The sequence below is a fragment of the Orcinus orca genome, chromosome 13 (genome assembly GCF_937001465.1).
Source record: "Orcinus orca chromosome 13, mOrcOrc1.1, whole genome shotgun sequence".
Taxonomy (NCBI): domain Eukaryota; kingdom Metazoa; phylum Chordata; class Mammalia; order Artiodactyla; family Delphinidae; genus Orcinus; species Orcinus orca.
Window position 1 is genome coordinate 78,558,867 of NC_064571.1, and position 24,096 is coordinate 78,582,962.

The 24,096-nt window shown below is 46.6% G+C and overlaps 1 protein-coding gene across 2 annotated transcripts in view; it reads right to left on the bottom strand.

Annotated features, from left to right (window-relative positions):
- KCNS3 (potassium voltage-gated channel modifier subfamily S member 3) overlaps positions 1-22,711 on the bottom strand; it is a 34,764-nt gene extending 12,053 nt beyond the window's left edge. The window contains exon 1 of one of the 2 annotated variants that reach the window (XM_049695743.1): positions 22,509-22,711. The gene's annotated coding sequence lies outside the window, so the exon portion shown is untranslated. Of the gene's footprint in view, positions 1-20,643; positions 21,278-22,508 lie in introns of those variants that run through there. The other variant, XM_033437410.2, reaches the window with a different exon arrangement.
- Positions 22,712-24,096: the final 1,385 nt, after the last annotated feature.

The window sequence follows — 24,096 nt, forward strand, 5'->3', positions numbered from 1 at the left end:
TGCTAGGTTCAAAGGGGAGGAGGAGAAGATAAAGAAGAAAAGATTGATTCTGAGCTGCAGAAAGAACTGAAGGCAGTGCCTCCAGCTATGTCAGTTATTACAAACTTTCATTATACTTGAAGCTCTGCCCAGTCTTATCCAGGGCACTGGGATCACAAGACGCAGTGCCTGCCCTCAACCCTACCCCGGGAGCCCACAGACCCCAAACCAAACAACAAACAAGTGGAGGTGGCCTACCGACACCCAGGGGGCCTTGAGAGGGAGCAAAGCAGGAACGGTTTCCAAGCCGGTCCCTACAGTGGCCAGAGCAACCCTTCAGTGAATTTCCAGCTCTAATAGAGATGATAATGAGGAAGGATCCGGAGAAAACTGCAGCATTACCCAAACTGAACTTCTGAGATGGGACACGTGGCAAAAGAGGGAGAGAAATCTCAACAGGGATAAATAAGATCAATTCAGGAGCTAACACTCTCCTCCCCCTTCCTCTTCTTTCTCCTCCACAGACTCCCAGCAGCACCTCAAAGGGTTAGCCCCAGACGTTTGTGTTTCACTTGAAATGCAGAAATGTTGTGCCTTTTTTAAAGGATACAGCACATATATATAGGCTTCCTTTCCCTAGCAGACACCTTTCCAAATGTAGCACATTTTAAAGAAAGGTAAGATTAATCTGGCTAGGAGATAATTAATTAACTGCAAGCAGCTTTGATATGACTATATTAATTACTGAAGACAAAAATTAACAAAGTCCTTAGGCTATTCAGCACTTCTAAGAAACCCCAGCACTGCTGGGCACTGGCTCATCACCCAGAAGGATGGGGCTGGCCCAGGGACAGACTGTGAGGTTAGCCAAATATATCTTTTTTACAAAAACTGATGCCCAGTGGGCATGAGTGTCTGATGCACGAATAACATCCCAGGCTGTCTTTTTCTCTCTCCTTCCCCCAAAACTCAGACTTCTTGTGCCTTCCCTCATTTCCCGTCACCATGATTTCTGTCCAAAAAACTGGATTTTTGGAAAACATGTAAAATTAGTCAGTACCTCTCTACGTGAATTTATGTCAGTTTACTCCCTGCTTAGGGCATTCACATACTAGGTGTGACCTCGCCACGTAAAATGGTAACTAGCATTTTCCGAGTCCCTACAACACACCAGGAACCTTCCCGAGTGTTTCACACACATCACCTCCCTCCTCAACCACCGTAAGGGGTAAGTGCTGACATTCCCATTTTATAGATGGGACATTGAGGCTCAGAGAAGCTGTCTGCCCAAAGTTCCACACCTCATGAGTGCCAGAGACAGGAGTCAAGTTCAGGTAGGTCTGCCTGATTTCAATTACCGTAGAAAATCAAGGTCCTCTTTTAGTTGTTGGGGAAAGTTAAGAAAGGATTGGTAGAGGTGGCAGAACGTGGCCCAAACCAGCAGGTCTGGGGGGAAGAAAAATGTGTACATCCAACACGTTCTCTCCTTCCTGCTTGACAATCCCACCAAATGGTTCTGTTTCTCTGTGCTCCTATCGTCCGTATCAGTGTGCAACTGTCTGTGATTTAGCACTTAAGCAGGTTTCTGACTGTGCTCAATGATTCAGCAGGATCCTGGCCAAACACATCGTGCTCACTCGAGTACTGCTAGCCTCTGCATAATTCCTCTCGTCATAGGACAAAGGGAGACCCTCTGCGGCATCCTTGGACTCCCCTCTAGCCTGGCTGTATTTCTTGGTGGGTTGACTACAGCCTTCAAAAATGAACAAGATGACTGCCTCCAATACTGAGAGGGAAAGGGTGAAGCTTAAGTGGCATATCGGACTCTTTCATCATCCTGAGGCCTGACATCCAATCTTGGAACAGAACGACGAAAATCAAACCAACAAGCAGACAGTACACAGGAGTGATAATGATGCCCTCAGTCCCTCTCCCAGAACTCACAATCACAGGGATAAGGTCGCTCTCCCAAAATTAAACTCTAAAATCAGTGCCGGAGAGCTCAAAGCAGACACTCCAAGGGACACTGCAGCCTAGGTCTGTGTCCTCTGTACTTGCAGAGAATCCTGAGAGCACCTGTCGTGGCCCTGCTCACATTCTTTTGAAATGTTGTCACCCCAGTGCCACCCAGTAGACTGAGAAGCCTCCATTTAGGGACAGAGTCCTAATATCAATCTTCAAATGATGTTACCCAATGATGCTTGACACGTTTTTATTGAACCAATTCCTCTCCCCCAAGCCAACAAGACTAAAAAGTAAATTAATTAAAAGAATCAATATGGATAATGAAAGGCAGTGGGTCAGCAATGGAAACAGAGGAGGAAAAGTGTCAAAGATCAAGATGGGTTGCCAAGACCCATTCCAGCACTTCCTAGAGGAGAAGAGTCTTATCCTGAAGACACAGCATCTCCAACACTGATGTGATACATCTTGAGTGGAGGTTTAAGACCTCAGAGTTTCAGGTATCGCTAGATACCCCCAAATCTCCCCTTGTTCTGATTCCAGGCTCCCTGAGGCACCTGCTAGCAATTTCCTTTCCCAGGCTCCTTGCCAACAGACAGCATATAAGCTATGCAGCCAACACAAGCGTCCACTCTGTCCACCAGTTCTATTTATTAGTGGAATTTAATAAGGCAAAAAGAAGGTTATTTACTCACCTTCCTGGGGGTTTCTATTCAAGTCAGCCTCCTAGAGTTTAATCAGCTCTGGGACATCTGAAAGTGAGTTTCTGAAGTTGCAAGTCTGAGAGAGAGCTGACCCCAATCCGTGATAAGGTTACCAGGTAAATGACACCATGATGCACCCTCCTGGCAACCAGCTGGCTCCTCTGGAGACATCCTGATCTTGCAAACTTCTACAGCAGGGATCCCCGGCCTCAGCGCTATAGACATTTTGAGGCCAGATAATTATTTTTCCTGGGGGCCGTCCTATGCACCATTGAGCAGCATCTCTGGCCTCTACTCTACCCACTAGATGACAGCAGTACACCTCCTCCCAACCCCCCATGGTGTGACAACCAAAATGTCTCTAGATATTGCCAAATGTCCCCTCGAGAACAAAATCATCCCCAGTGGTGAACCACTGCTAGGTTCACCAGTGGTTCACCACCACTGCTAGAACCACTGCTAGGTTCTCACTCAACGGGCAGAGTGAAAAAACCTCAGACACCTATCTGGGATCTGGAAGTTCAGAAAGGTCAGAATGACAGATAGTACTAATACTTCAGCTGCTGAGAAGGGCTGGGGAAATTTCCCCCAAACACTTATTCTTTTAGAATTCAGTCCTGGCATGTCTGGTGTCAGACAAGCAAAACTTTGCAAATGAGGAAAGATAAAAGCAAGGTTAACCTTTTGTTGAAACTCAAAGCATGCTTCACACAACGTGAGTCAGGAGTAAAGGTTAGTGATTTTCTCTGAGAGTCGGTCTTATGTTTGCTAATGTTTTTGGTGCCAGAAAAACACACAGGGCCCGTGCACTAATATAGTTTCAAAGATGTGTGGGGCACATCTACAGAGATGTGTAGGGCACATGCTCTACTTCCTGTGGGGCATGGTGCTCCGGCTGGCCACACCCACTCCCAACCAAATCTGTCAATCTTGCGGAAACTCATTGACATTCCAGGAAAAGATACAAATATCTATCAGTTTTGTAGTCTCGCCCCTATTCATCATCCACAGACCAATTTTCAACACAATCAAAGAGTAATGAGATAATACAAATAATAAGAAAAGGTGAAATTTGACCTCACCTCTACCTTGCTGCACTAGTGAGAAGTGTGGTCCAGGGTTTTGCTTAAATAAAATTAAAATATCGCAATCGGGCCACCATAATGGAATTTAATGTGCCAGTAAATTATGTTTATATTTAAATCCTATAATCCAAAGCAATCAGAATAATACCACACTGTCTAGTTGATTCAGAAAGTAGATTACTAAGAATATCTCCAAACGACTTAGTTTTTCCAAACTATCAAATTTCAAGAAGTCCCTTAAGTTAATATGAAAAATCCTTGAATTAACAAAGATGTTTTTTCCCTTTATTTTGCTCTGTCCCAAGAAGAAAATGATAACTTCCCAGGGTCTAACATATTCAGGAATTAAAAATAAATTGATAGGGGTTCTGGTCTTCGGAGAGCAAACCAGTAAGTGCTTTCTAAAGCAAGGCCTCCAAATGACATTTGAAAGGTTAATATAAATTATATGTCTCTTGGCCATCCAGAATGAGTGAATGCAACACGATCCCCAGAAATCCCAAGGGCTGGAAGCACAGGTAACTAAACACCACTGGCCTCTTCTCGGGTTCTATTCCTAGACAACCTCCCCTGGGGAACAGAGGCAGGGAGTAGCTGCTGCTGAGTCACCTCCAAAGACAATGCACAGAAAGAAAGCCCTGTGGAAGGGTGAGCACCTCAGAAGAAAAAGCAGAACCGCACAGCCACCGACGTTTGCGTGGTCCTCCGGGACTGCCGCCATTCCGCTGGTCCCGGGAAGGAATACCCTGGTTCCCTCCACCTTGCAGGAGTCCCCCTGCTTTGTGGCTGACCAAAAACAGAGGCTCAGCCTGCAGCCAGGAAGCAGGCAAATCAGCTCACCCGGGGGCTTTAGACTCTGTGCTTGAGCTTGTCTGTCCCCCACGTTTTCAATGGCTGATGCATCAGACATCTCCACTAACGCAGTGATAAAATAAGCAACTGAAAGCAAACAGTTCTGGGAGGTGCAGGGAAAAAAAACCTATCATGCAAAGACAGTAGCAGTAGCAGTCGGTTAAAGGAAACCTTCTGGAGGACACCAGTAATGTGTGTCACAAAATCCCACAGTTTCACATTTTGGAAGGTATCCTGAGGAAAGAAATCAGACATGTGTCCAAAGATGTAGATATAAGGATGTTCACTGCATCATTAATTATTCATAAGAGTAAAAAGTCAAAGGCAACCTAAAAGTCCATCAGTAAGGGAATGGTTAAATAGATTAGGAGGTAGCCATGCAATGGAATACTCTGTGTCCATTAAAAACACTCACATGATAATAACAGCTCCGCATACCGAGTCAGGCCCCGCTCTAAGTGTTTGCATGCCTGAACCCACTTAATCTCACAACACTAGTACAAGTAATATTTTTATTGGATTCATTTAACAGACAGAGAAACTGGTAAATAGAGAAGTTAACTAACTCTCCAGGGTCAACAGCTCTTCAGTGATAGTTTCATGGTTTGAACTCAAACAATAATGCTCTAAAGCTCTTCTCTTATCCACTGTGCTCCACTGCCCATAGATTCATGAATAGTCACAATATGCTAAGGAAAAGAAGAAAATAATTATAATACAATAGTGTCATGATTCTGATCTTTATAAACTATGTCTGACTTTATAAAATGAAAAAAAAAGGGGCTTCCCTGGTGGCACAGTGGTTGAGAGTCCGCCTGCCAATGCAGGGGACACGGGTTCGAGCCCTGGTCTGAGAGGATCCCACATGCCGTGGAGTGACTAAGCCCGTGAGCCACAACTACTGAGCCTGCGCGTCTGGAGCCTGTGCTCCGCAACAAGAGAGGCCACAACAGTGAGAGGCCCGCGCACCGCGATGAAGAGTGGCCCCCGCTCGCTACAACTAGAGAAAGCCCTTGCACAGAAACAAATACCCAACACAGCCATAAATAAATAAATAAATAAATTTAAAATGAAAAAAATCTATAAGAATATGCACCAAAATGTGAAATGTATTCTCTCTGGATGACGGAATTTGGGTGATTTTTTTCCTTCTACTCTATACCTCCAACATTGTGCAAATTTCTTTACAAGTATTACAAAACACTTAGGAAAAGAGTTGTTTCTACTTGAGAACATAAAAGGTCATAAGCAGCCTTGGTCAGTATTTGGGAAGGGAGGAGAGGGAGTGGGGTAGACGTTAAGTGAACTTCCAGATCTGAGTGAAAGAGAACCCTCTGCCGACGTGCTGTGGAGTCATTTGTAGGAATCATAAGCTTCTGCTGTTCATTCCTGTCTGCTTTAAGGCAGGCCCTGTCCTGGGAACTATGGAGAACAAAACAGAACATGGCTCTTGCCCTCAGAGCTTACAGCAGCTTAGAAGAGCTTGGAGGACGGTAAACAGGTAAATCAACAACTGCAACCCAAGGCAGAATATGAACACTAGGGGAGGTACCAAAAAGGTGCTGCAGTTCAGAGGAAGTAAAGGGTCCTCCTCAGATAGGGAAGGAAGGACAACTACATAACCAGGTGTATCAGAGCTGAGCCCCGAGAGTCAGGTCAGATGTGAACAGGTAAAGGAGACAGGTAAGCGTAAGGCTGTTCTCCAAGCAGAGGAAAGAACACGTGCAAAGACATGGAGGCTAAAAAGCTTGTGGTAGGTACGGAGAGCGGAAAATGGGTGCGTTTGGCCAAGATACAGCCCTATGACATGGGCTATTTATTTATTTATTTATTTAACTTTTTTTTTCTTGGCCATGCCATGTGGCTTGTGGGATCTTAGTTCTCCAACCAGGGATCAAACCCAGGCCCCCTGCAGTGGAAGCTCAGAGTCCTAACCACTGGGCTGCCAGGGAATTCCCTGGGCATATTTAAATAGATTCTTTCTTCTTACGATACGAAGAATTCTGCCTGTACCGTCCACACCTTTGTGAGCCAGGAGTTACCCAAGTGAGAGATGTCTCTGTGGAAGGGAAATGGATTGCATGTGGCCATACAGAGAATCTGCTGAAACTGAGGGACCACACCCCAGGTCTCCTGAACTATTCAGCCACAAGGAACCAGTCAGAAAAATTAAAAAAAAAAAAAAAAAAAAAAAAAAAAAAAAACCCTCTTGGAGTTATCACTGTTCTAGAACATCTGAAAAATTAGAGGCTGCCACCAGGTAGAGCAGTGCACCAGGAACTGCAGTGATCTGAAATGGCTAGATCATCTTTAATGAGTTAATAAAGAAGAACATATACCTGTATTGCTAAGTCATAAATGGGTTTTAGTATTTTGATAACTGTATTTGTATACAATTGGATTCTTTTTTATCTTGTGACTTTTTTTTTTGCATTTAAAAATGCTATCCTGAAAAGTGGTCCATAGGCTTCCCAGACTACCAAAGGGGTCTGTGGCACAAAAAGAGTTGACAATGCCTTAGCTGGAGATCCTGTCAAAATGTAAGTCACTTCACTTTGCTCCTGTGTTCAAGCCAGCAGTGGCTTCCATGTTACTCAGAGTAAACTCTCCCCTCCCCCGCCTGACATCTGATTTCATCTTCTACTCCTCTCACTCTCTTTCATTCCCATACTGGTCCCTGTAACAGTCCTTAATCATGCCAAGTGAGGCACATTCCTGCCTCAAGGCCTTTGCACTGGCTGATCTCTGTGCCTAGAACGCTCTGTCTCCAGGTGACTGCATGGCTCCTTCCTCACTTCTCTCAGGTCTTTAGTCAAATGATAGCTTCTCAGTGATGCCTTCCTTGGTTACCCTATCTAAAATATCCCTCGATGAAACTCCAAGCCCCCTTCCTTACTTTATTTTTTCCCCTTAGCATTTGTTAATCCCTAAAATACACGTAGAGACATATGCTTTGTTTCTTTATTTTATTTATAGTTTGTTTCCCCACTTGGATATGAGCTCCATGAAAGCAGAAACTTTTGCCTTATGCGTCACTGTATCCCCCAGTGCCTTGAACTTTACATGACACATATGAGAGTCTTAAAAATTACATGTTGAGTTGACTGATAATCAATTAGTTGGTTTACATTTATCACATAGCTTGGCTACTGGCTGCTTCCATCCCATGTCGAATTTTAAAGTCTTTCTTGCCCACTGCACTACTGGGAGAAAAGAAAAATCATAGCAGATGTGAGTTTGAAATTGTGGCCACCACAGAGGAAAAGTAGCTTATTTACCAGCCGCTGCAGAAGGGAGATACATTTTTTTCCTTAATAAAAAGAGTTTTACATCAAAGACAAGATAGTTCCAACACACACACTCACACACACACACACACACACACACACACACACACACACACACAATAAGTTAGATCAAGCTATAGCATAACAAATACAAAAAAAGTAAATGGAAAAATTGGCATATGGCATAAAACCAATAAAAGCACACAAACCCAGACTGAAATAGAAGGGATGCTGGTTGATACGATCATCACACAGATTCCACCTGGCAAATGATAAAAAAGGAAATGGACAGCTTACAAAGGCATAAGTAAATGCAGGTTATAAATCACCACATGGCCACGGCTTGACTTAACTTGCTGTTGCTAAAATGTAGAATTACCCCTCTAAAGGCACTGCTGCTTACATATCAGAATAGCAAAACTGCATTGAATGCTGGTAAAATCAGAAGTTCACAGGGCCGTCTTCATAGGCATATAAAGCACTTCACGCCATCTTATACCCTGGGAGCAGGTAGTTTTAATAAGAACAACCTTTTTCTTGTAGGATAATCTGCTAAACAACCAAAGCCAAGACTGGATTCCTTGTAGTTATAAAATGTAAGTCAAGGGTAAATGAAGAAAGTACTATTTTATATCACATACGTCCTTATATAGATGTGCTGAAGGCATTCACATATCAAAAAATAACACAAAATAAAATCTCCCAACCCCAAATTCCTCTTTGCAACACAGCTGCTTGAAAACATTTTTTACACTCATCCTTCCTTCTTCTGCTACAATACCTACCCTAACGCCGCACTAAGTGTTTTTGCTAAAGGCATCTTCTGGTGACCAAACCCGGCTGTGCGTGACTCACTTGTCCGAGGCATCTGTCACTGCTGACCTCGCCACCCCTGCCGTTCACGGACGCCGCTTGTCTGGCCACTTATTCTTGGTTTCCTATGAAACTCTGCTTCCTCTTCCCAAATCTTAAATCTGAGGTCACAAAATAAAATACCTGCAGGGGCTCAGCAGGTGCCCAAAATGAGAAAGGAGGTCACCTGGCCATCGTGACAAGCTGGAGAGCACCAGCCCTGCCAAAAAAGGACTGCTATCCCTTAGCTGTGAGCATCAGGTGGCCAGACTGCCCCACACTGTCAAGAATGCCCACAAATCTTATTTTTATGGGAACTTTCCCAACTTTTTCACTGTTATCAACTTTGTTGTTAATGTTTTAATACTGTAAAGCCAAATCAAACAGATCTGTAGCCTGGATACAATCTGCAGGTCTCAAGTCTGTGTCACCTCCCCACCCCATGGGTACTTCCTCATCCCGCAGTTCTTCTCCCTGAAAATTTCACCCAACTCCAGAGGTCAGGTGTGGATCTCCAGCCCTAAGCTTCCTCCTACATTGTGGACTCATGGAACTGCCTACTGGATGTATCCATTCAACTGTCCTAATGGGACCTTGAAATAAACACGTCCACACTTTCCTTTCATCCTCTGCTCCCAAATATCTCTCAAGTCCCTTTCCTTCCCCTCTCTCTCTCCTGCCTCTGCTTTCATTCAGACGCTTGGTATTTTTCCATGGTTTATTCCACAGACTTCTGACCGTCCTCCCTGCCTTAGGCCTGTCCCCATTCCCTACTCTCAAATTCATTCTTCAATCCAAGCTAAAGTTACCTTCTAAAATGCACAACCTTAATGTGCTTGATGGCTCCCTTGGCCTTCAGGATAAACTCTGGATCCAGACGGCTTGAGTCTCAATCCCAGCTCCGCCACTCACTAACCATGTGACTTGGGCAAGTCATTTAAGTTCTCTGAGCCTCAACTTCCTCATTTGTGAAACATGGCTACAAAATAGCACATAGCACATTGGGCAGTGACAAGGCCTAAAAATGAGATAATACAAATAAAGCTCTCTGTGCTTGGTACATAGTTAATGCTCAATTAAATGTTAGCTGTCAGTATTATTATCATTCCTCATCTATTATCCTCACCTGTCACAACCCAACTCAAACTCTAGAACTGTAAAGAATTACTTGAAATTCTCCACAAGTGCCCCTAACTTCTCACTTGTTTGCTCAGAATGCCCTTCAAGACTCATATTCTCTGTCATATTCTTCAAAACCAAGCCCTGACCCCTGACCTCTCCCTACCCCAGAACCAGGTCCCCCCATCCCCCATCCGCCAGTATCTGTCTCCATCTGAGTATATAACTTGCTGAGCTGCAGTAGAACAATTCCTCGAAGCCTCCACCATGACCCTGTGAGCTCTCCAAAGGCAGGGCCTATTTTTTCTTAATTTTTGCATCCTTGATGACCAGCAAGAAACAATGGATGAATGAATGATCTTCTTTCATCCCCAGATCCACCCAGAGAGGCAGGCATTATTATAATCCATCATTTACAGATGAGGAAAGTGAGGTTCAGAATGGTTAAGTCCACATGGGAGACGGCAAGCCCTGGGCCCAAGCCCGGCTCCCCGAGCGAGGCCCGTGTGGGTGAGCTGGTCATACTCTGATCCTGTTGGCGGTCTGTCCTCACACACCAGGCTCATGTACTTACAGCAAACTTCACTTTTATCCTATATCCCTAGATAAGTGTGGGAAGAATACACGTAACCTTGTAACCTTTATCATCTCATGTTCTTTCTATGAAAAGCTACAAAACATCTTCAAAGGTCATTGTATAGAGAGCACAGGTGTTCAATACAAGGGTCACAATTTTTTTGTGCACTTTTCTCAACAAAGTATGTACAGTCAGTCTTCCTGACTGTAGATAGTATCTAAAGCTAAGGTTCACATTCATAGGCAAGAGCATAGACTCTGTACTTAGCCTGACCTGATCTGAATTCCAATTCTGCCACTTTCTAGTTCTATGACTTAGGTAAATTATTAAAATCTCTCATTGATGTTTCTTCATCTGTTGGTAGATACATAGATTAGATAGATAGATAGATGAACAAGTAATATAAGATAAAATGATAATACCTACCTCGAGGTATTATGATGAGAAACAAATGAGTTATTATGTATATCACATTTCGAGCAGTACCCAATACTTTATTTATATAAGTACTACATAAATATTGCCAGAGCCCTGAGTGTCGTCTGAGTAAGAACTGAAATTCTAAATACACAGCGATTGCCCCATCTCTTTGATGCTATTTTCACACACACACGCACACACACACACCCAGGTAGACACACCTGCAGTCAGGATCACCTGCGGCAACAGTTGGAGGCCCGCAACGTTCACTGGCAGGGCCTTCGTCTCCTGTGTCCCTTTCAGTACTTCCCTCGTTCCCTTTCAGCAAACACTATCCTGTGTTTGCCCTGTTCCCCTTTCAAAACCAGTAGAAAAGGCCATGAGATTAGTCTTCATGCTCTGGTGTGAAGTAAGGCCTTCGGACACTTCCCACGTCACCGGAGGCCCTTTGGATACAAGCAACAACCAGGGGGCTCACTAGCAAATCCAGTGTGCGTCAGTCAGAGGCTATCTGAAGCTCTCAGGACCAAAGAGAAGTCTGAAAAACCACACCTGGCAACAGACGGGAGCCAGGGCACTTCTGAAGGACATGGAAACAGAAATAACTAACTGATAGAAGAAGATGTCTGGTTAGGCAGAACAAGGAACACGCCAGTGGACTCTTCCATCCTCCAGTCCCTCCACTGACAGAGCGCCTGATAGGCTGGGCAACGTCACCTGCCCACCCAATGGCTGGACTGGGGCAGAAGGAACCTCGGGGAAATCCTTAACACTTACCATCCCACCAAGACAACGTTCAAACGGGGAGGAATAATTACCCAAAGGAAATTATGGGGCTGCAGGAAGTGGAAGCAGATGTGTGGCCAAAAATTCCATTCAACCTTCCCAGAGAAGTCTCTATTCTTGACCTTAAAATGTAAAGATAAAGAATGTAGAAGTCTAAGGAACAGGTCAAACTAACTACCTGGGTGATAGAGGCCCCGCTCTAATGCACCCAAATCCCACTAGTAGACGAGTCAGTGACAGCATCTTGCCCCGCCTTCTCACTGACACCCCTTCCGCCTCCGCAGGCAGCCAGAGAGACTTTTCTAAACTACAAGCCAGAACGTGTCGTTTAGGTAAAGCTTCAGTGGCTCCCCAGTGTGTTTGGGATAGAGTTCAAACTCCTCCACTGATGTCAAAGCAAGAACATCCCTGCCTGCCTCTCTGACGGCTGCGTCCCCCAATCTACTTCCAACCCCTCTGCCTCAGCCCCATCAGATTCTTTCCCATCCCCAACCTTACGGCTCACTCTCCTTCTCATTGAAGCTGTTCCCTGTTCCCTTCTTTTCCAGTTAGTTCCAGTTCTGTCTTCAAGAAGTCAGCTCCAATGTCACCTCTTCCAGGACACTCCCCTTTGATGTACTACACGTGTGCGCACGTACACACGTGCCCACGTACACATCTCACGCTACATAGGCACCACCCTCCATGCTTGCAGAACCGAACCATATTTGTAAGCAATATCACCAATACACAGTGGTATCAGCATCTGATATACAGCAGAGAAGTGGGAGAGATGTTTGGTGGAAGCATAACTAAATTAATGCTCTGCATGAGAGTAAAGACAAGGATTTTCCTGCTCAAAAGAGTGGAGAAGGCTGTTTGGAAGGGGTCTTCACATCATACAGTCCTTCCTGGACACTCCAGGACAACAGGATGAGAACGCCTGACCAAGCTATTGTTTCTGCCTAGTCTGCACACCTGACACATTATGGTCTTTCCAAAGGATTGTAGAAAAGTATTTATTGCTGCTAGGAGTCACAGATTTGCCAAATCATAAATCCTCAGCACACTTACAACAAAACTCTGAAGCAGCCAAATGTCTGTTGCTGTAGTAAGTTGCCACAGTGACGATTTATTTCATGGGGTGCAAAAAGAAGTTTTCCTTAACATTCTAAATATGATGGCTCATATAGCACCTAATAAATATGATGGTTTATAGAACACCTAATCCATTATTTGGAAGGGAGGAAAAATGTTTGTATGCTTCACCAACATCCAGCTCCTGAAAACCATCCTGAGAGGATTTTTTTAATGCTTTGCCCAGAACTATCCACTATGACTAATTCCATACTTTATCAATATGAAAAAATTATAAAATAATGAGATCCCCAGTGATGCAAGTCAGAAAGTTTTCAATTTGACGTGTTAACATAAATTTTCACACCTCTCCTTTCTCCAATCTATGTCCTATGTGTGCTCACCTCTCTCTGAGTTTCCAAGTTCTCCATACAATGAAGAATGAGGTGGGATAGAACAGGGAGGAAGAAAAGGAGAGCCCCCAAGCCCTCCAGTGAGCGCAGCAGTAACATGTGACAGTAGGACAGAGCCCCAGGGACAGCTTTCAGCACAGCCTCTGGAGGGGTGCAGACTTTCCTTCTGAGATGTTGAAAGGAAGTCCTCATTCCATAGTAAATAAAAATGCATGCTTGAGAAAAACAAGTGATACGATAGTTCTTTTTTTTAAGAAGCCACCTAGTTCTTTCATTTGAAATCATAGATAAGCAATATATGGAATTGCTAAAGTTCAAATTCAGATAATATTAGAGGAAAAGAGACTAAAACATATAACACAACCAAAAATTAACTTGGCTGGACATTTATTCTATAGCGGTAGTTCTCAAAGTGTGGTCAGGAAACTCTGAGGTTCCTAAGATCCTTTAAAGTATTCATGAGGTCAAAACTATTTTCATAATAAACTAAGATGTTATCTTCCCGTTTCCCTCTCATTCTCTCACAAGTGTCCTATGGAGTTTTCCAGAGGATGTATGAGGTTTGAAAACATAACAGACTTAATAGAGAAGCAACTCTAAGAATTCCATTGTGTTCTATTAAACCGGACAGTAAATAAATTTGTAAAAGTGTAAAACAATGTCACTCATAATTTTGTTTAAAAAAGCTAGTTACTGGGCTTCCCTGTCGGCGCAGTGGTTGAGAGTCCGCCTGTCGATGCAGGGGATGTGGGTTCGTGCCCCGGTCCGGGAAGATCCCACATGCCGCGGAGCGGCTGCGCCCGTGAGCCATGGCCGCTGAGCCTGCACATCTGGAGCCTGTGCTCCGCAACGGGAGAGGCCGCAACAGTGAGAGGCCCGCGTACCGCAAAAAAAAAAAAAAAAAAAAAGCTAGTTACTTTTCATTAAAATATGCCATTTATGTTAACATGTTATGAGATGATTACTGTTATTTTTAATGAATTAATAATTAAATACTTTGAAATGCATCTATTTTCATTTCTAATATAAATATTGACAGATATAACCCACATTAACAAAAGCTCTTGGGGGGTTCTCAATAATTTTTAAGCATGTAAAGTCCTGAGAGAAAAACACTTGAAAACGTTATTTCATAGCACTGGAATCTCAATTTCTCCTTCTTCCAAATTTTTTATTTTGTATTGTGGTAAAATACCTAAAATTTACCATCTCAACCATTTTGAAGTGTACAGTTCAATGGTATTAAATGCATTCATGATGTCGTGCAACCATTCACCTTGCAAAACTGAAACTCTCTACCCGATACGGTACTTTTTTGTGGATTTGTCTATTCTGCCCAATCAGCTAAGCAGCCCACACCAACGGGCGCCCTTCCTCCTCGAGGCTTGCGTCTGAGAAGATGGGTGTGTGCGGCAGGACCCTGTCCCCAGGAGAGAGAGCTCCATCCCCTCCCGTCTACACCACACAGTCTTCCACGTCCACTACTCAAAGCCATCTACCGCCCCACTCCTTAGGACTTAATTCTGCATTCGTGGGGCACTCTGAAACCTAACCCTGATGCCTAATAACGCTTAAGTGGGAATTATTTCCGAAGTGCTGACACTAACTTACAAATGAAGGATTGTAAAACAGGGCTTGCTGGCGTGCAACTGTTGATATGGGTGATAGGAGCAACTGGTAAAAAAGCAAAGCCAGGGGAGTTTAGGGCCACATTATATAACTGTACATCCTACTGGGTACTCTCTGCTTCAAAGTGCTATATAGAAGACACAAGATGAGAAGGCAAAGTGTGCTGCACCTTCCACATTTTAAGTCTGGAGCAGCTGGGAAAAGAGAACTCAGTGCTCATCGCCAAAAAGAGGCACCATTCTGACATTTGATTTCTATTTAGATCCAGAAGCCTGTGGAAACTGCTTAAAGGTGAAGCTCTCAGGCCCCATATGAACTTTCATAAGATTCCTATTTTTGCATATTTGGAGAGCCTACACTGTAGGATTTGTGATTTAAGGAGATGATAATGTATGGGGATGTTGATATCGTTTTGCACCTCAGCATAGATGATAGATAGATAGATAGATAAACATTGTCACATAATGACACTTTTTATTTACACATTTAGCACAGAGGAGACAAGCTTCACCAAGAAGGCTCAAACTTGAAAAAGCCTAGGGGCTAAATCTTGGCCAGGCAACAGCTCATGACCAAGAGGTGGAGGCCGGGCAGAGGTCTTATGTCAGTGGCCTCAGGACGGTACCACGCTTAGAAAACTGGGATCTTAAAAACCTACAAGAAAACACTACCCAGAAGGTATGATTTACTGACCTCAATGACAAAAGTGCTGAAATACTTTTGCCAGGCGTATCCAAATCTGCAAACCACGATCTTTAACCACGGAGATCTCCCATCCCTTTAACCAAATAAACTCTTTACCTTAAGTAAATCACAGGAGATGATTTTAGGTTCACTTTGGCAGGCCACTCAGGGCTCAGGAAAAGCCAAACCAGTTCATAGAAGAATGTAAGTAAAAAAATGTAAACATGTTCAAGCCCAAAATGCTAGTCTGCTGATATCCTTTTATCTCAACACACTAATTATTTGTCAGGATATAAGTCACCATTACTGAAAGAAGTCTTCAAAAGGCCTCTGAACCAATGTTTGGAGTAGTTTTCAATTATATGGTCCTTTTTATGCTCTCCTTACAACTATAAATTGGTCACTGGGAACTCACCCACCGCTTCTTCAAGACTCCATCAGGCTATCTGTGATGTTCCTTATTGATCTTTAGGCCAACATATTCCACTAAACATGGGTTCCCAGATGACGGACCATATGTTGCTCTCTTGCCTCTTTTTACAAGATACCAGTGAGTAAAGAGGAAGAGTCTCATGTGACGAGGAAGACCTGGTAAAGGAGGATTCCACTGAAACACAGAAAATTGGCCTCTAGCCATGCCTCAGGCTCCCCATTGGGCCTCGCCCCCATACATCTTGGAGAGGCTTGGCATCTCCTCACCACCAAGCTGATCACTGATTTCTCTCCATTTAAGCCAATTCGAAAGCAGCTTACCGGTGATCATCAAGGACCAAGTGCTTAGAATCTCGCCACAAATGTTCCCACATACCCACTCCTAGTTCTCCTAATTCAATTTATATAAACAATCCAAATTAACACATATAAATGACATTATGGAAGAAGAATACTCATAGAAAGATTATCTAGTTTTTTAATCATAACATTTCCAGGCTGTGGGAAAAAAAACAGGGAAGGACAAGTGATACGCTTAAACTTACCCAGCGATTGGAGACAGAGTCAGACAAATGTCTAACATTCTAGAAGTGCTAGTATGTACCACGTAACCCCACACACAGAGATGGGTATGTGTTGGTTTATTGAGGAGCTGGACTCAGCTCCCTAACATCAGCCGCGGTCGCCTTCCACATAGACGGACATAAATGCAAACCCTGCCCTGCACTCACCCTGTCTCTGTTTTGTTTCATAATCAACCTGTACCTGTACCACTTCCTCACCGCCCATTCGTTCTCACTCAGTCCAAGCTGGCTTGAGGTTCCACATCCCCAGCACGCCTCTAACTAGGCTCCCAACTGCCACGCTGGAACCTCTCTAATCTCTTCTTCTTTAATATCGTTTTCACAGCCTTCACAGGTGATCTTTGAGAAACATAAGCTGACACTCCCTTGCCGCTATTCCATTATCTCTTTCTCAGAGCCCTCAGGATAAACTCTAAGATCCTGAACTTGGCTCAAAGCACACAGCGTGATCTGGCCCTTGCCCTCCTCTCCAACCTTCTCCCAGTGCCCCGGCCAGTTCTCCTGGAGCTCCTCCAACCATCAATGCTCATTCCTGCCTTAGAATCCTCACACCGTGCAGCCCAGAAATCTTTTTCTCTGCCTTTTCACATGATAAACTCTTCTCCATCCCTCAGAAGGAGAAGTCTCTTCCTCAGAAAGGTCTTCCCAGCTCCCCCATCTAAACTAGCACCCTCCCACCCTTGCTACTCTCCCGGATGAAGTTCTTTAGAACATTTGCCTCTGCTCAAATGTTTGCATTTATTTGTTTAACGTCTGTCTCCTACCCAGCCCCAGCCTTGTACATAATATGGGGTAAGTACTCAAATACTTGTTGAATAAATGCTTGTGCATAATTGTATATGTAAAGAGGATATATACAAGACCACAGAAGTTAATCATTAAGTCAACATTGGTGAGCATCTGCTGGGCGCTCAGTTGAGCTCAGCTGATCTGCTCAGGACCCCAGCAGGATGCTTCATTCGTTGGGAACTTCGGCAAGCACACTGTAGCCAGCTGCTGTCAACATTAACATCTGTAACGTTACCGCCTAAAAGGGGGTCTTGGGCCTTTATCATCCAACGCTTGTGCAGTTAAAGACAATTTTATAAGGTATCTACTCCAAGCAAACTATGGTGCAACAGGGAACTCTGCTCAATATTATGTAGCAACCTAAATGGGAAAAGAATTTGAAAAAGAATAGATACATGTACATGTATAACTGAATCACTTTGCTGTACACCTGAAACCAACACAACATTGTTAATCAGCTATACTCCAGTATAAAATAAAAAGTTAAATATATATATATGTATATATATATATTTTTTAAAAGCTGCTTGCTTTCTCTGCCTCTTACACAATTCTGACCAATAGAAAGTAAGCAGAAATATGCTGGAAAAGCTTCTGAAAAAAAAAAAAAAACCCACCATGATGCAAGGCTCCTCAGCATTCCAGAAACAGCAAGACCCCGTTGCCCACAAAGAAAAACACTACAACCTAATCTAGGAACTACTTATAGCTTAGCAAGAAGAGTTTACTTTTATAAGGGGTAGGTGTGTGTGTTGCAAAGTGGCAAAGGGTGATCTAAAGAAATGATAAAGGAGAACAAGGATGGGAGTTCTTCTAAATCAGCTTCTACATTTGGCCGCACATTCTAAACGTCATTGATGTGCTCATCGCAATTGGGATTTCTCTCCAAGTTTCACCTACCATGTCACTGAATGCAAAATAAAATAACAACAGTAAAAAGTACTTTCTCCTCCTCCCCTGCTCCAGCTAAGCACCCTGACTAGCCAAGAGCAATAACCAAAAGCCAGCTTCAGGATGAAATTCAAACTCCACCACCTCCAAGGACCCTCCACATCCACTGCCCTCCTTTGTGAGACACAAAGATGGTGGACTTGGCCCACAGTCTTTATGATCGGTCTCCTTTCTTCCCAACTAGCTGGGCAGAATTCCATTGGAAAGAGGATAACTTTGGCAAAAGAAAAAAGAACATTTTTCTTGCATCGTTTTCAAGTTTCTTTCCAAGGGGAGAGAGGGGGCCAAAAAGTCGCTTGGTAACAGCAAGCCACCTCTCCCTGTCACCATTCAACAAGCCCAGTCTGAGTCCTATTAAGTGCAGGGCACAGCGTCAGGGCTATAGGGACAAACAAAAAGGGCAGAATCTCACAGTGGCTCCACAGCCAGATTGCCAGGGATAGAATCCTGGCTTTACAACATCCTCATTATGTGACTTTGCACACGATACTCATTTGTCTCTTTTTTCTCATCTACAATAGGTTAATTCACGGAGGCAGAGGTCAGAGTTATGTAGCCATAAGCCAAGGAATGCCTGGAGCTACCAAAAGCTAGAATAGGCAACGAACAGATTGCCCACAGAACCTCTGGAGGGAGGGTACCCCTGTGGGTAACCTTGATTCGGGACTTCCAGCCTCCAGAACTGTGAGAGAACATTTTTCTGTTGTTTTAAGCCAATAAAATTAAATTAAAATGGGATAATAAAAGAGCCTACCTCCTAGGGTTGTCATCAGGATGAAGTGAATTAAAACGTGGAGAGCTTTCAGCATAGTGCCTAGTACGGGGTAACAACAATGTCAGATGTCTACATCCTTGCAGCTAAAGAGACTGAGGCTCAGAGAAGCCAAGTGACTTATGTTGAGTCAAGGAGCCATAAGCAGGTAGAAATCAGGCTAGAGCCCAGGTCCCCAGTCCTAGTAGGTTTTTCACACAAGTGGCACCCAGGCAGATCTACCTTCCTGACACCTGATCAGCAGAGACAATAAACACGCCCACCTGCCCCTCTGCCTCACCCCATCCTGGATAGCTGTCCTCGCCTGCCAGTGAGACCTCAGGCTCAGCCCCACCCTGCGGTCTCCCATCAGGCTCCGAATGCCCTGCAGGGGCTCCATCTACTGCTGGCTCCCCCTGAAACACTGTGACCAAGAAGGGAAACCTCACTTCCCAATGGGGGTGTCCTGAGGATTAAATGAGATAATGCCTGGAAAAGTGCCAAGCAGCATAGCTGGCATATGGTATCCAGACAATAAATATCATCTATAAAAAAAGAAAAAAAAAAAAAAAAGAAAGAAGGCTTCCCTGGCCATCCAGTGGTTAAGACTCCACGCTTCCACTGCAGGCGACCTGGGTCCAATCCCTGGTCTGGGGAACTGGGGAACTAAGATCCCTCATGCCTCTCATGGAGAGGCCAGAAAAAAAAAAAAGAAGTGGAGGAAAACCCTTGTGATGCCTGCGGTCTCTCGGAGCTGACGCACATCCCAGCCCCAAATGCCAGACACAAGGCAGATGGAGATCTCTGGTAGCACAGAGGGAGGCAGGGTCTGTGAAGGATTACAGCGAAGGGTAAAATCCACTGAAGACAGAGGAGGTGGCTGAAGTGCCCACTTTTCCCCTACTTTAAAAAAATAATAATAATAAGGAAGAAGAAAAACCTTAACTAGTGCTTTGCTGGCAAACTCAAGTGTCAGAGCATTGGCTTTTTAATATTTTAATATTTCTGAACAGAACAAAGGTTTCTTCCAACCTCCCAATTTGCTCTCGCACACTTTAACCAGCAAAACCTTAGCTTTGCTGTATTCATTAATGGCTTTTTGGTTCAGGCTGATTTTCCAGGTAATGATGGCTCAGACACAAGCCTGAGTCCACACAGGTCCTGCAAGTCTCCTTAAAATATACACAACATGCTCTGGCTTCAGGATTCTTGAGTACTTCAGTATCATCTCCTCCCTACCCTAATATTGACAATTCCTAGTTCTGAAATGGCTAATTTAAGATTAGAACAGGAGAAGGAACGAATCTGGTGAGGAAAAACGGAATAGACTGGGAGGCAGAAACTTCACCATGCTCTGGGTATGACCAAGGACTGGCCCAGCCACTGTGGGCTGGCTGTAGATACACTCTGAGTTAATCAGTGCCTTCAAGCAGTTTACAACAGAGGTAGAATGAGGCCTGCCCAGTACCCCAAGTTCAACCACAGAATCAATGCCACCCTCTCTCAGCCTGAGACATGTGGGGAGGGAGGCACCAGGGCATCTGACTTTAGCAAGCGGGCAGGTGCTCAGGAAAATGCTTGCTGCCTGTTTACCTGGGCAGGTATTTGCAAGTAGTCTAGAAAGGGGAGCAACTAGGGGTAACTTACACAGTTCTAAGCCAGCGCTTATGCAAATCACTTAAGCAAATACATGAAAAGGGAGGGGAAGGTTTCCCATCCGGTTTTTCTCACCTGCTCCTCTCTCGGAGGGTGACATGAAAGACAAAAATCAAGAGCCTACTCTCCAGGAGGGCGAGGAGAAACACCCCACCACCGCGCCCCAGCATCAGACTAGGGCCCCAGGGCCATTTCCGCGGGTGGAGGTAGGTCTTGGCTGCCGTCCACCCCAGTCGTGGGCTGCCTCAGTTAGACTACCGGCTCAGTGTCCCCCGCCGAGACGCTGGAGACACCAAGGGCACAAACGACAAGAGGCAGAGCCGGGGAAGCGGGGCGGGTGGCGGTTCGGAGTGATCCCTGCAATGCGAAAGGCGCCCAGCCCACCTCGCCGCGGCCCCTGCCGGCAGGTCTGCTTCGCTCGCCAGCCCATCCACCTGCAGAAGTCGGGCAGCCACCCAGAGAGGCGCGGGAAAGGAAAGTTCCCGACCCCGAGGCTCCCACTCCCATCGCTACCACTGATCCAAACGCAGTCTGCGGGAGACTCAACACGGGCCCTGCAAGCCCCAAGCCGCTCGCACCCGGAGCGCGCCGGCAGTCCCTGGGCGCAGCGCGGCACCAGAGCAAGGGCCCTGGCTGTGCTCTTCCCAGCAACTGTCGCGGGGCGCCTCGCACCGCTGCAGGGCAAAGGGGAGGGGAGAATGACAGGGAAGAAGGCGGAGCAGGCGGCCTGGGAAGCACTTACGTTCGTCAGGAAAGCGCCTCCTCTCGAGGAAGAGAAGGAACGGCTTCCCGGCTAAGGAAACGCCCCAGGGATGCCCCTCCGCGAAGTGCCGCCTTTCCCCGGCTCCTCGATTCTCCCGCCTCCATCCGTCCTCCACCCCGCGCTCAAGAGCGGATTCTAGACACCCTCTCTGCGGCTTTCCGAGGCACCCAGACACTGCCTCGGCTGCCGACAGCCCGCGCAACAGGCGGATCCTTAGGACTCCAGCAACGACGGGTCTGGGGACTGGAGGATGGACAGCGCCGGAGACAGGCGCCCAGCAGGATGCGAAGTCCCCCTGTGGGTGTAGATCTGCGGGGTCGTGCACGGGTGACCTAGGCCACGGCGGGGCTGGGCAAAAAAAGGCGGGGAAAGTTGCGGGGTCGCACGGAGAAGTCTCCCGAGCGCAGGGAGAGGAGGGGACACAAGCAGGTACCTGCAGGAGTCCCGGCGTCTCTGGCTGGCTCCGCTCTGCGACGCCGCCCGCCGGCGCTGCAGGGATCAGGCGTCTCCGCGCGGCCCTGCGCCCGCCGCGGCGGCGGCGAGGAGAGCCCGGCGGCCCGCGTCGGTCAGTCTGTCCCGCCCGGCAGGAGCGCGGCGCCCGGGAGCCTCCGGCGGGGCGGGGCGGGGCCGGCCGCTCGGCCGCCGCCCCATTGGTCCCAGCTCCGCACGCCGCCTCGCCTCGGGCTCCCAGTCGGCGCTCCCCCGGCCGAGGGCGCGGCGCTGTGCCGCGGGCGGTTGCTGGCTGCCGGGATCGGGCCGCGCGACAGGCGAACTGTTGGATGGACAGAGAGGCGGCCCCGCGGGGCGCGCGCCCCCGCCCAGACCCAAGTGCAGAGTCACCCGTGGAGCTGCGTCCCCAGGCCGGGGGGATGCCGGAGCGCGCCCCGCGCCTCCCACCTGCGAGCCCTCCGCGGCTGGGAGTACCTTGAACCTGTGGGAGACAGATGACCTCCTCTGCGGCCCCGGCGGCTCCGGCAACCGCCTCTCCTCCCAAGCAAAGCCCTGCGAATTTGCCGGGATTTTCTTAGTAAGTATCGCGGCCCCCAACTTGTTTTAAAACAAAGTGCGAAGGAGGAAACAGACTCAGGTCCTGCCTGTTTACCACCAGCTCGGCTGCCTGAAGACTCAAGCACAGTGCAGAACAAGATTGTTTCACACGCTCCATTCCTCGACTTACCAGATCAGAAGAGGTGGCGGACGTATGCACTGAGCAAGGAGGACGAGTCCGGTCCCCTTCCCGAAGGTCAGAGGAAGATGCCTTCTGCCGAGGTTGAGGAACGAACCAGGACTTCAGCAAGGCCGGCGTGTGGTCCAAAGGCATCGCCCGCCCCTCTGCAGTGAGCGAGAAGGCTCAGTGAACCGCCCGGAGGAGAAATGGGACGCTCGCTCGGGGACCCACCCCCGCGCTCCCCCGCCCGCCCCCAAACTGCAGATTTTTAAGTTGTGCAGACTTGCAATAATTCCTCAGAGCCAGCTGCGCCAAGCTGTAGGTGCCCACTGTTCCTTGGGGTCCCGCCCCACATCAGGCAGTCTGCCAGCTGCCCCCAACCCAGCACCCTCTGATCACTGGCCTCAGACCAGCACCTAGCAAGACCACACACAGTTAGGTTCCAGAGCCTAAGCCAGGCCCACGGGGGGAGGGGATGGGGGCCAAGAGATGCATGGAGAAGGTGAAAGACACTTTCTCTGACCTCATCGAAGTACCCGATGGTGTCTTTGGGTTTTTCTCATCATTTTTGTTCGATCAAAGCCCACAGTGGGAGTCAGAGGTAAGGATGCAATATCTGGTAGGCTTCTAGAAGGTCAAACCTGCACCGTACAGGGAGGTTTGGCTAGAGGAGAGGGTAGCAGCTGGCAGGAATGGCAGAGGAGGAGAGAAAACCCGCCTTCCCTCAGCCTCCAACATTTTCATTTGGCTCATGGAAGGTGAGGTGGGGGAGGCTCAGGTGACTGGAGAACAGGTGTTTGGGGGCCCTCTGACCCTGATCCCATGGTTCTTTAGCTCCCCCAAGCCTGCACCCTCTTCTGTGGAAGAGGGGCCAAAGCATTTGTCTACACTGCTGTTAGCAAGCAGCTGGAAAGGTAAATTTTCATGTACCATTCACCACCTTTAGCATCAAATCTAAGATTATTCTAAAAATATGTTTACATTGTGTCAGCACCTGAGAAGAATGCTTCCAGGTCTCTTCCAGCAGTTAGCTGTTAAATCATTTTTAAGTCGCCAAGCTTATCCCAAAAGTCCGGCGTTGTTTACTTGAGAATGAACTATGTTCCGAATCTCTAAGCACTGCAGAAGGCATCTGCAGTGCAGAAGAGTCTGGAGTGAGGTCCTTCTCACAGGGTCTGGATGGCACATGTGAACTGGAGGAAAGGCGCACAAGGGGGCTCGGAAAGGGTCCCCACTTGGCATCTGTGAAAGCTGAGCACAGGTCAGGCCTCCACTCTGGGCATATTTGGGGGATGGGGTAGAAGGGGCACAGATTTGAGAGTCAGACAAACTGGGTTCTCATCCTGCTGTACCCTGTGGGGAGCCCTGCAAGCAAGTCACTTAGCTTTTCAGCCCTGGTTTCTTCATCTACAAGAAAAGTTTCTCCCTCAAAGGGTGATCATGTGAAGCCAATGAAATAAGAAACAGAAAAGCATTGCGTGGACCATAAAAAGCATGTCTGTTCCCTGAAAGTTTACTAAGGTTGAGCCAGGCCAAGTGGTGAATGCACTCCTATACACACACACACACACACACACACACACATACACACACAGCC